This window comes from Amblyomma mixtum, chromosome 6 (genome assembly GCF_055824585.1).
Source record: "Amblyomma mixtum isolate Tamu chromosome 6, ASM5582458v1, whole genome shotgun sequence".
NCBI lineage: Eukaryota > Metazoa > Arthropoda > Arachnida > Ixodida > Ixodidae > Amblyomma > Amblyomma mixtum.
The window spans coordinates 2237528-2250988 of record NC_143017.1 but is presented as its reverse complement, the minus strand read 5'-3'; the positions used below and the strand labels follow the sequence as shown (position 1 = coordinate 2250988).

At 48.4% G+C, this 13461-nt stretch overlaps 1 long non-coding RNA gene across 2 annotated transcripts in view; it reads right to left on the bottom strand.

The window, feature by feature from the left end:
• LOC149338079 (uncharacterized) overlaps positions 1 to 13461 on the bottom strand; it is a 1049963-nt gene that overhangs the window by 109104 nt on the left and 927398 nt on the right. The gene's annotated exons all lie outside the window — the stretch shown is intronic.

Here is a 13461-nt window from a genome sequence, read left to right as displayed (position 1 = left end):
TGCAATTTCGCGCCATCTCAACGTGCTTGATGTGATGTCTACACAAGAGTGGTGGGTCACGGTAACTTCTGTTGGGCTGTGGGGTGCACAAATTCTTCGTCTGCGGCAATGGGCGTGATCTACCATAGGTTTCCTTGCAATAAGAACCTCCGCGACAAGTGGGTGAGAGCTGTCCACCGTGTCAACTGCCCATGGTCTCCGAGGAAGAATTCCCGCCTGTGCTTGGCACATTTCGCGCCAGTTTGCTATGAAGACAGCGTGTACCTCAGAGAGAGCTTTGTACTCACTAAGGCTTCATTCAACCGGCGCTTGAAGGCAGATTCTGTGCCAACGTTACTCGAGTATAGCCGCCCATCGCAGCGGCCAGCTGAACGAAGCGCGGCCGTCAAAAGGAAGCCGACCACGTTAACCATGATCAAAGTATGTTGGACAGTAGAACAGTAGCTGGCGTGAATTCACTTGCAAAAGCTCGCCGCCGAGACGAAGCTGTGCAAAGAGAGGACTGTTGGTGATGCATGCCCCCCGTAAGGACGTTGTGCGCCGCGGCAACGTTCCGGCAGCAGATTCTTTCATCAGACTGGGACGGCCAGCTGTCGACATACGAACAGCTGTCTGCGGGAGCATTACATTAACTTTTGTTCTTACGATTGCGCCACAAATGCATGTACAAAATAAGGCGAAAGTACTTACTTCTCCAAGTTCAGACGGTCTCTATGCTGCAGGTCACGTGGCCTGTGGTGTGACTCAGCTGGCTCGCGCGGCGGTGGATCGTACCTAAAAGGCGACTCGTCCAGCCCAAAATGAGTCGCCTTGTGAAGACTCGCTGGTCTCGGAAAGCTGTTCACCGCGCTTTCAGTCATGTCGACAGTGCGGCTCAGGGTAGTTCAGATATCTTCGGGGACTTCACAGCGCGGCGAACAAGCTAGTGACGTCCCAGTCAATACCGCACGAAGGCAACTCCCCGGTTTCGGTTTTGCGGTTTCGGTTTCGAGTGTTGCGTTTTTGCTGATTAAAAATTATTTTAGGGTTCATTTTGAAAATGTTGTATCGCACACATTACAGGAGGTTTTTAGGAACACACAACAACCATTAACATTAAATGGTTGAAAAATTGCCGGAGATGCCCTTTAAGGGTGATCGTGAACTTGGCCGGTTGGTGAGGATCAGCAACAAAAAATTCGGTATGCGACGGGACACCCTACGCCCTCTATATAAGTCCTATGTACGGCCAATACACGAATTCGGCTCCGTTCTCTTTTCTGGGTGCCCAAGGTACAAGCGTGAAGCACTGTTTGTTATGGAGCGACGCGCTCTGCGCCTTTGCTTAGGTCAGTCTAAAACAGCAGCTAATGCAGTGTTTTACTTGGAGGCGCGGATACCTGATCGGAATTCGCGGTTTGAGCTTATCGCTGTGCGGATATTTTTAAGGTGTTTGGAGACTGTTCTTGGATTGGTTAACCCTATATTTACAACGAACCCAACTCAATAAAAACAATAAACAATAAAAATTTAGTTGATAGCCTGCGCTCGTGTCGTGCCTTCTACCTTGTGTCCGTGTTTTTTTGCGCAGTTGAAATTATGAACCCAACTCTCTTTGGTACTACATGGCCCCGGTATAAGCTCCCTCAGGTGGTGTTCAATAATTCTCTGCTGTCCAATATTTCTGTATCAATAAAATCTTTAATACTAGTTTAACAATGGCGGGCTAATCTGGCGGGCTAACGTCTAAAATTTCTTGACTTGGTCAGTGACCGTATTGTGTTTCCTTTAATGGCGGGCTAATACGGCAGACTTCTTTGACAACACCCTCCCAAGGAATACTAAGAACCGGCCCGCCAATGTGTTAATGGGCTTATAAAGGAGTACCTAGATAATTTTCCTAACCATATTGCCGTTTATGCAGATCCCTCCCAGCAAAATTAAAAGGCAGTGAATGGCATTTACTCAAGGGCTCTTGATTGGAGCTACTCATTTCGGGCTCCTGACTATACCCCTATTTTTGTCGCTTGGTTTCTAACCATTCAGTTGGCCTAAATAAGGATTCCCTGCAGTATCACTCGGGTTATTGTACTCTCAGACATTCTTTCCGTTTTGACAGCGCTCGAAAACTTGAGGGATACTCCTATGAGCCGTTCCCTTCAATTTTTATTCCTCCACATATTACAGATGTACACTTTCGCTGAGTCCCCGTGCTCTGTGGCATTGTTTCTAATGCGAGGGTTGCTTTTTTAACACAGCGTGCCCTTGATGGCCATATTGTCCCTTTCGTTCCAAACACTGTCTACTCTACTCTAGCACGCTTTCTGCGATACCAGCGTCTCCACTCCTTGAGCCATGAGCCCCTCCCTGCTGCAGCTGATTTTCAACACCTGGCACTTCCTTGGAATGTGGGGATGTGCAGTTCGAGGCATTGTGAGGTGTACGTGACCCTTTCGCACTGCAGGATACCGCGGCTAAATGTTTATTTATGCCGATAGGGGTTTCCTGTAACCAACCTTTGAGAGTCTTGCGTTGAAATGGAGTCCATGAAACACTTCTTCCTCTCCTGCGGGCGGTTCGCTGCTCTCCGTAGAGTTTACTTGGAGATCCCTCTCGCTCGACTCGGGCTTCCTTGATCTATTCCGATTCTCCTATCCATCGGGACAAGCGCCAGGGGATATGCCCTGAAACCAGTGTGCGATTATATTCATGATTATATAATTTCATCATCATCATCATTTATTGGCCTTAAAGACCCCTGACGGGGTATTACATAAGGGGTGGGGGCGAACATCGAAACAAGTAATGACATTATTAGGTAAAGAAAAAATACTGTAAAACAGTGAAAAAAAACACAGTGAAAAAAGTATACAGTGAAACAATCGTTGCTTGGGGAAGAGAAAAAAAGAAATACAGGTTTATAAATCAGGCAGACAGGTGTAGTAGTAAATCAAACAACCATAACATAAAAATAAAACGCAGAGGCAACAGTTACCCACAATGGGATTTCAAGTGAAATGACAGCTTTTGGTGGAATTTAAGAGCATCGCGTTCAGTGACAATACATTCGGGTAGTGAATTCCATTCTTCAATGGCAAGAGACAGAAATGACTTGTTAAATGCGTTTGAGGAGCCATGGAGTCTTAGGATGCTCATGGAGTTGAAAAGACGGCGTGATGTTCGGAGGGGAGGGAGCGGAAGGGAGTCTCGAAGTGAGGGAAAATAATAGCACAATTTATGCAATAATGATAAACGGGCAATTTTACGCCTATGCGCGAGAGGCTCGATGTCGGCAGATAATTTTATTTTGGTAATGCTAGAGCGGGTGTCATAGTTAGAGGAAATAAAGCGGGCTGCACGGTTTTGGACGGCTTCTAGGCTGGCTATTAAGTAGGCTTGATGTGGGTTCCATATTGGGGATGCAAAGTCAAGTTTGCTACGGACGAAAGTTGTGTTGGCTAGGCTGCGAATGGAAGAAGGGGAGAAACTGAGGTGACGTCTGATAACGCCGAGTGTTTTCGATGCATCAGCAGCAATCTTCGTGATGTGCTCGGACCAAGTGAGGTTGCTCGTGATAGGGATTCCAAGATACCGGTATGATTCGGCTTTAGTTAGGATGGTTGAACTGAGTGAATACGCGTAGTGGATATTAGTGCTCTTGCGTGATACCTGCATGTATTTGCATTTTGTTACATTGAGCGTCGTTAGCCATGTGGAACAGCAGTTTTCAATCCTGTTTAGGTCGCTTTGGAGCAATTCTCGATTATTGTTGGTAGTTATGCGGCGGTACAGGATGCAGTCATCTGCGAAAAGACGAATTGTCGATGAAATATCGGAAGGAAGATCATTTATGAAGATTAAAAATAAAAGTGGGCCGAGCACCGAGCCCTTAAGCACACCAGAGAAGACTTTTGTTGTGGGAGAATTGTCATTATCCATAACAGTGAATTGAGAGCGATCAGTTAGGAAGCAGCGAATCCATTTTAATATCAGGGGATCGAGGCATATGCATGAAAGTTTAGCTAAAAGGCGTTGGTGGGGTACACGATCAAATGCTTTTGAAAAATCAAGGTATATGACGTCTGTCTGGAATGAAGCATCTAATTTTAGGCTAAGGTCGGTAGTTAATTAGAATAGTTGGGTTTCGCTTTAGTAACCGGATCCGAAGCCGCGCTGATTGGAAAAAAAGAAAGTTGGAATCAAGGTGAGATGCGCTTTGTGAATATATAATATTCTCTAATAGTTTGCATGCAATGCAGGTTAAAGAAATTGGACGGTAGTTGGACGGATCATGACGGTTGCTTGCTTTAAAAACTGGAACTACTCGACTTAGCTTCCAGTCGTCCGGCATTAAGCTAGTAGCAATAGATTGATCAAAGATTATTTGAAAAATTTGACTGGAGATTTCCTTGGTGCATTTCAGTATCTTAACTGGTATATTATTTGGTCCCGGGGCACTTGATACTTTAAGTTTTTCGATGAGGCTTGCAATACCGTCAGCTGTTATAGTAAGAGGTGGCATTCGGGAAAAGGAAAACTTCGATACAGGAGGAATGTCTGAAGTAGATTCATTGGTGAAAACCGAGGAAAAATAAGAGATCTGGTAGATTCTTCTGCTAGAATGTGAATTCACTACTTTTACTTTTTCTTATTTTTTGTTTTCGATAAATTCTAGCTCTACGTCCCAAAATTATCAGAATACTACATTCTTTCTACTTGAGTGCGTTTGTATCCACTATGTACCCTAGCCATTCCCCGCCCCCCCCCCCCCCCCCCCCGTGGGTATGTGCCATTAAGAATGAGGTCATCATTATCTTCGTGGCGAGCTAAGGCGAAGCAGATTCCAAAGAATGTAGCTTAAAACGAGGAAGAAAAAAATTATGATTGGTTAATATTGATGTACGCCCTAATAAGTGCACCAAAAAGTGGGCCAGGCTGGCTACTATTGCCAGAAAACTAACACAACAAGAGAACAAGCAAATTAATCCCGTTAGTCGTTATTTGGCCTTGCATTCCTACTGCTGCTTACTGTGCGGCGGGAATTTCTGCATAATTAACTAGCAATTATCTCCAGTCATCCTTTCCGCGCTGAAGACAATGAGGGCAGTGTCATTTTTCACTTCGGATTGGATGGTTACAGCTGAATGAAGATAATAGAAAGTTACCTGCAGTGGCAGACAAAAAATTAGGATGATGACGCCAGTCGAGTGGAGGAATGAGACAGTGTAAGGGAACGAAAGGAGAAGTAAAGACAACATTATGTTAACTGGAAATGGAAAAGGCGGCAGCTGAGAATCATACGACACCATAAATTTTGAAGGGCGCTGGAGACATTCGGTTGGAAAACCAAATTTTCCTCCCTGTACATTCAGACCCTCACGACAAACGCCTACTGAAATTGAAAATCGTTTATAGCCTTTCAATCAACAAGATATATGGTCTCAAAAAAATAAAACAGTAAGGAAAGAACCGCCTGCAGTCCATTATCAGCAGTAGTAACACAAAGAGTTAAACTAACCTCAGACATCCTCCTACCAAAGGGCCACGCTGGGTTTCTGAAAGCTGGCACCACAACAGATCACATTTACAGGTTGCATAAAGTATTACCGAAACAAGTAGAATTTAGGCAACAGCGAAATATAGGCCTCATATTGGAAAAGAAATTGTTTATCACGGTACAAAGTTCACTAGTCATTAAGTCATTTCTTAAGTCAGTTATGCAGGTTCTACCTCCCCAGCATGCAAAAGAGCCGAATATAAAAATATTTCACAATACTTTTAGTGGTTGCAGCCAACCGTTGTCCTCCACGGAAAAAGACAAACACAAATAAGTTTGGGTGTCAGGCAGGGAGATACGATCTATCCAGTAGCACAAACCTCATTTTTATCAGTCATACTTTTAGAAACCGAATCGGAAAAAACTGCAGACAAAATCTCTTAGATTTCGAGTCGTATTCATATTTCCAGTACGTTATCATGCTAAGTAACTCGGAGTCAAACTGCGTATAAAGAGTACGCCTAAAAAGGAACGCAGAATGACCGGTTGAAATATCATTCTACCAGCAAACTGAAGAAAGGGATATTTTTTAACTTAGGCCAATTAGACGTGTGAAAGCAATTGGTTTGCCTAGTGTCCTCACTTTTTTGCTCTGCTGGATCATTGGCAGGGCTGGCGACAATGTTAGCTCAATTGTAGAATTAGGTAATGAAGACAACGATGTGCGATCCACAGAGCGAAAGTGTGTTGCAGTTTAAAACCAGGCCTGACCGGGGCCGCCATGGGGTCGAAACCCAGTAGCGCAAAATACATGTTTTATTGCTGCTTAGGCTGTTACTATGCTGTATTGGTTCGACTGCGTTGGCCCTTTATTCCGAGAGGAAGCCCGCACTGAACCAGACTTTTTCGTAGGCGAACAAATTGAAAAGAAAAGAAAAGGGGCCAACGCCCAAGAGAAAATTGAAGAAAAACCAATCAGAAGAAAATAAAAGTGATAAATGATGACCGTGCAAAAGTGATTTTTAGTGCAAGACGCTCCAGAAGGACGAATAATTTACAAGGGCCAAATGAAAATGAACCATAGTTGGGTCCAGCATGCCCAAAATCTTCAGACATGCTCGCAGGTGGCCAGGAGGAGGGAAGGTGCGGGGTCTGCACGAACGAAAGAAGAAGAGTCAAGAAAAGAAAGCAAGGAAATAAAAAAAAAACAGGTTATAATGTGCTTAAGAAAGGAGAACGGGTAAATGAAAAAGGGGAAACTGAAAAGTGAACGAAGATAAATGACAAAAAGGGAGGTACAGAAGCAACGAAAAAGGACGTGTCAAATTAAAAATAACTGAAAAATTAAAAGTGAAAAATATAACAGCTAAAAGAAATAAAAAATACAAATTGTTAACAATCAAGAAGAACAAGAACAGACATGAAAAAAAATTCAGGGGGGCACTTTGTTGTACTAAGGTGCGGTGAGGCGAAATCCGTAAGCGCGCTGTTGCTGCTTGTGTCACTGATGTCTGGTTAAGATGTGAGGCTTCGCCTCTAAAAGTGACACGTGACAGCGTCTTGCAACGCAGTCCATAGAACGCCGTCGCCCCTTCGGTTGTACGCCTTGCTCGTCGGTAAATTGGTTTTTGAGGAAAGGAAATGTGTCTGTCTCCCATATCTGGGTGGACACCTAAACCTCGCTGTAACGGGAAGGGAGTTAGATGGGAGTGAACGAAGACACCGTATTCACTAGACGCCCCTTTGTTCATTCCAAACCATCGAGCTGGAATGGCGGAGTGGTTAGCATGCTCGTTTCGCACTCCGGAGACCGGGGATCGATTCCCGAACTCGACCAATTTCCTATTCGGTTTTATGTATTTATTGGCGTTACTAGAAGGATTAATTGGGCTAATTGCGTAATGAATCAATTAACTGAAGTCAGTCCCACTTACTTGGAGTATCACTACAGGATCCCTTTAAATGGTTGTATGGTTACTAGCCAAAGTACAATTCGGTCCGTTTGAAATTCGCGCACTGTGACGTCACGACCATTTGACCAATTGAAAAGCATGACATTTCTGTCTACAACTGCTGCTTACAACGATGAGGCGTTAAAGGCTTCCGCCTTAAAAGGGAAAAGCAATCAAAACAAAACTGCGTCTGCACGCAGCGCGAACAAATGGCGAGATCCACGTGCCATCCACTTACCGGGTGAGGCAGGGGCAGGGCCACAGTCCATCAAACCTGGGCATATGGTGCCTCCAACCACGTGAGACATGGGGAAAATATGACGGGCAGGCCTACTAGCCATCCGGGAGGGAATAAAGAGGAGAGGAAGGTGAAAGGAAAGAAGATACGCGACCAGCAAATTGAATAAGCAAAACACGAGACCGAGAGGAAGACAACAGAGACGGGAAGTCGTAAGGGCAAAGAAAGTGCGGATAGCCAAGGTGGTGGTGGTGAAAACTTTTAATCACTGAAATCGAGTTTGGGAGCCACAGAGTGGCCCCGCTACATGGTCGGCGTCCAAAGTCCCGGACACCGCATGACAATGCCCCGTCTCTCACCCGCTTCACCAGAGCCCTTTGGGACTCAAGCGAGGAGCAGTTGAGGAGGGCAGTCTCCCATGCCTCTCTGGAAGGGGTAGGGGAAGGGGGCAGGTGGGGATTTTGAGTACACCATGTGGATGATATCAGGTCTCCCCGCAGTGCGGGCATCGCCCATCCATGTGAGGATCGTAATGTTTCAAGATTGCAGGACAGAGTAGAGTACTTGTCTGCAGGCGCCTTAAAGTTCGCTCCTCCGTCTTACTCAGCCCCTTTGCAGGGGCCGGGAAAAGGCGGTGGTTGTCGCTATAATGCGTTATTATTTCCCTGAATCGCAGGATAGTCTCCGAGCCAGAAGAGCTGGGATGAGGAGTCCGGTGAATAAGCGCTCGGGCAGCCGCGTCAGAGGCCTCATTATCTCTTAGGCCCTGATGGCCAGGAGCCCAAATGATTCTTTTCAGTGTCGGATCAGTGGCAGTCCGTCTTTGAATGCAAGCAGCGCAAGGTAACTAAACGAGCCCTGGATCTTCCGTTGGCTACGCCTAATGCCAAACTCAAGGCATTGGGGGTGCTAAACTCATACCAGGAGCTGCGGGAGGCCCACCTCGTGAACCAATACACGCGGCTCATGCAGATGGCCCCTGGGCGCCTCCTGCTAAACCGCCTACACATCCAACACGACTGCACTCCAGAGGAGGCGGAGCGTATCCCAGTACTGTGGCCCCATATGCTCTGTCTCCCCGCTCCCCCGTAACATGGACATCGACATGCACGAAAACAGACGACAAGCGCGGGCTAGGCCTCTTGAGAGACAACACGGCTCCCGACCCGGTGTATATTATGTAGACGTAGCAGGGCCATCACCCACGGGATTTTACACGGCCGCTGTCGTTCACCAGGAAATGCACATTTATGGACTCTCTTTTCGAGCCCCGAATTCAATGCAAGCCGAGGAAGTAGCGATAGCGCTTGCTGCCGCCCACGCCAATTCGAGAATTATCATTACGCACACCCGAAATGTATGTGATCATTACTTGGCAGGGGAGATCTGCCCCTTAGCCGAGGAGCTGCACTGGTATGTCTGCGGTGAGAGGACAGGTGCGCAAGTAATGGAGGACGTCCGCACAGCTGCTCTGCATGGACAGGAAGGCGAAGGAAAGAGTGCAAAGCGATGGAAGTACGAGGGAAAACGGCCGTGGCCACTTAGGAGAGGGACAAGAGACCGAGGTGGAGAAAAAGAGAGCGGGAGACGGTTAATGGAAGGAGAGTGTCAGCATGTACCGCGGTTCTGGTGTACGACCAGAGCCTCAGTACGGTGGTACGCATGCGGGTGCGCACTGACGTGGGCGACAGCCACGACGGCCGCAGGAGGCCACGCGCCGACGCCAGTGAGGCGGCCCATTCCGCGAGCTCATTCCCCCAGAGAGCACAATGGGAGGGGACATGATACAGGAAGACAGGACGGTGAAGAGAAATGGCGGCAAGGGTGCGCTTGATGTCTCGGACGCGTAAGTCGTTCGTGGAAAGTCCGTACGTCGCTCGTGGAGAGTGAAGAACCTGAAGGAGAGAAAGGCACAGTAGGCATGCAAGGGTAAAGGAGAGGGGGCGCCCCGGACAAGCCTCGTGAAACGCAACAGCCTCTGCGCAGAAGGCACTAGAGGCTGTCTCGAGACGAAACCGGCCTACGTTCCGCAGCGTGCCAGAAGACTAGAATGTGACATAAGCAGCACCCGCAGAGTGAGACGTAGAGGTACCGTCCGTGAAGATGTGAAGACTGGGAAGAGAAGACTGAGAAGCAAAGTGAGACGGGAGAAGACGGCTGAAGGAGAACGAGGAGGCCAGAGTGGTGGTTGCACGAGGGACCAAAGCGGGGAAGATATCGCAAGGTAGATAAGTGCGACATCCAAAGGTGGCGGGATCTACACCATTTAAAAGGTTGTACTACGCACAGAGGCGATCGAGTTCCAGGGAAGAGGGGGCACCCGGAGGAGTACCTGAAGCGCAGCCGCGCGCGTTGTGTGGAAAGCCCCTGTGATAGCGAGAAGAGGGGCACGCTGCAAAGAAACAACCTTCTCGCGAAGGCGGGAACTGACGTTGTGAGACCCCCAAGCCGGCGCGGCGAAAGTAAGACCACGTTTTATTACCTGAAAAAAAAAAACCTACGTAGAGCAGAGGGAGGGAGGGAACGGTGGAATGATAGAAATGAGACAACACGCGAAGTTAGGATCTCTGCCTTGACCCGGAGGAAGTTAGAATGAGGTAGAAAAGTGAGGTGGTGGTCGAAGACAACGCCTAAAGTTTTGAGTTCTGTCTGAAACTTAAACTGAAACTTTTCCATTCCGCTCACGCCATGGGAAAACAGCATGCAAAATGTTTTTCTCCACGAGATTGTTACCCGCGAATACGAGGCCCAACAGGCTAGTCTGTCAAAGACGTGGGCACACAACTGCTCCAGCTCATGGCGCGTGCGGGCCGGAACCAGATCAATGGTATCATCAGCATACGCATGTACTACTACGCCAGGAGGCCCTGGGCACTCCAAAAGGTCTGGGAATAATATGTTTCACAAAAGCGGTGAAACAGGAGATCCCTGAGGGCTGCCGAGAGTAGGGTTGGCAGACACCTCCTCACCAGTGCGCGTACGGTAGACTACCGACTACCGTACGCTGAGAAAGAAAGGAGTCCAAGAGGTGATAGAGGTTGGAAGACCGCGACAGCGAAAGAAGCAAAGGATGAGGGGATGCCAAGCGCAATCAAACGCACCCTAAATAATAAATGATTTGAGAACCACGAGTGTGCGGGATATGCTGAAATTGTCGACAGCCGTTCGCAACGAGGCGATGCCTTGCACTTCGCTGCGCGAATGGGAAAACTCAAACTGATTTGGGTGGAGAACGCCCCGGGCGTGCAAGAAATAATAAAGCCGACCATGAAGTAGGCGTTCTCATAACTTAGCGAGGACTGAGTTCATTACTATTGGCCGGTAGCAAGTAGTGAGCGAAGAGGGACGGATTGGCTTATGAAGGAAGATGATCCGCCCCCTGCTCCACGCCGAGCGAAAGTGGCCGAAATGGAGGGCGCCGTAGAAAATAAAAAGAAATAAGGATGGGTGGGCACGCCAGAGGCCGGTAACTAAGGGTGCAGTCAACACATCCAGGCCGGGAGTCGTGCCCATACCGAGGGCGTTCACGAGCAACTGAAACTCGTTACGCGATAACGGGACGTCCAGTAGTACAGAAGGGTTATAAGGCGACGCGACCGGTGCATGGATAGACGCGTGCAATAGTGAATCTATCAAATATTTGTCAAAGGCGATCTGTGTCCGGAGCGCAAGTGCCGCCGATTCGACTAGAGAAGTCGTCTGAACGCTGCCTCCTGTGTCGAGAGGTGATAGGAATACGGGGGCGCGCACTTTGGTGATAACCTTCTGAAAGATGGCGCCGAAGAGGTTTTTGCGAGTCGCATCGTGACAGGTCTGGCGCAACACCGAGTCCTACGCCTCCCTGATGCTGGGACAGTAACAGGCAAACGCCGCCTGAAACGCGGTGCGATAGATGGGGCGCAATGATGGGTCCGAGCAACGCTGCAAGAGCGCCAGTGCAAGGCTCGAACGCGGCGCCGCTCGACGACGAGCTCAGGGGACCACCATGGCTTCGATGCTGGAGCATTCACAACCGTGCTCTTGCGCTCAATCAGCGTGGTAATTCGGTCGTGGAACCGGTCGACCATGTTCTCCAGTGCGTCGGAGGAGCGATGCGCAATCAGCCCGGGGAAACTATGTGTCACTTCCGAGAACACTGCAGCAGACGAGCGCGTGATGCAAACGTGAGGCAGTGTACACGTCTTTGGATGAGGAGGACTAATCGCCCCCTCAATATAAGAGTGCTCGGACAGAGATTGGGCGTGCGAGACGGTCCATGCGTACCCGGAGTTGCGCAGGGACAGACATCAATCCACGACTCTGTGTACCCGGAGTTGAGCAGGGACAGACATCAATCCACGACTCTGCTTAAAGGGTCAGTCTACTGAATTTTATCGACCATATTTTCTTTGCGGCAACCGATAGCTCTTTACTCAAATTACCGTTTAGCCAGCTGTGGTGCCAAGGAGTGCGGTAGAACATTTTAAAATAGAATTTATCAATGTGGGAACACATCTGTATGAGATGGTAGTCTCATCTGGCAACCACCTGGATTTCCGCCGCGCGGCGACAAACATGGCGGCGCCCGTCGAAGCCGGACCTCTCGCTTCGGACTGAATTCTCGTTGCTGCCTGTTGCTGCCTTTTTCAGTGCGTTCACTGGCCATAAATGGGGCGCCTGTCTTTCGCTTCGTCTCATCTCGCCTATAAGAAAACACATAAGAGATAAATTTGCTTTATTTAATTAGTAGAGTGACGATTCTGCCGCTCCTAGGCTTAAGTGGAGAGTCGGTTTGTTTACTGCAGTGGTTCCCGTCCTGACGACCAGATGGCGCCACTATAGGCTGAGTTCATTTTCGCGTCTCTGCTAGCATACGCTGAACTAAAAGTGGGAATGTGCCTGCGTTTTGCGTACGTGTAACTATAAATATTCATGTGATTTACAGAAAAAGCGAGCGGTACGCCTTCTACAGTTTACTAGAACAAAACGTGCGTTTCTCTGACATTGGGGCATACAAATAGTACGTAGTATATTCACTTATGCTTCTACAAAAAAAAGACTACCACTTTCTTGAACAAAATGAACGTTTGGGGTCGCCACCATGCTTTTTTACGCGACTTTTAACGCCGAAATAAAATATAAATTCCTGCCTAAACCGGGCGCAGACCCCTCGTTATTGATGTTATAGGGTGCCAACTACCAGAATATGCCATTATTTATACACTCATCTCGGTGAGTAGACTGACCCTTTAAGAATTATCATACGTGGGAGTGGAAGTAGGATCATTTGAAACGGTGAGGTGTTGACCCGGGGCGAAGCGGACGTGTTTGGAGCCCCGCGATTCGGAGGGTGCAGAGCCCCACAATTCATTCTTGGCATTGAATTCAGCGGCCAGGATGGTGGGGCCGCCTTCCGCCAAAGCGACCCCGTCGTCCAGTTTGTCTAACGAGGAGTCAAATAGGGCGCGCGGCGGGAAGTAAATCGAGGCAGAGAGGAAGCAAGCAGACTGGGTGGTGCTGAGCACCGCCACAACGAATGTGGAGGCGTAATCAGGGAACACCTCAAAAGGAGGATTCCGCGCAAGGACCAGCGAGCGCGGATGTGATTCCGCAGAGAATACGGCAACCCCACCAGGAAGACAGGAGACGACGCCACCGGCCAGCTAGGGGTCCGCCACCACTGGCAGAGAAAACGACGAAGAGAGGAAATGAGTCTTGGGAGCAGCCGTCGCACGCTGGGTATAGTCAAGGTTGATGTGGAGAAAACTAAAACTAGCCATGCCGATATAAGGAGGCATAAGAACGGGGATAAGGGA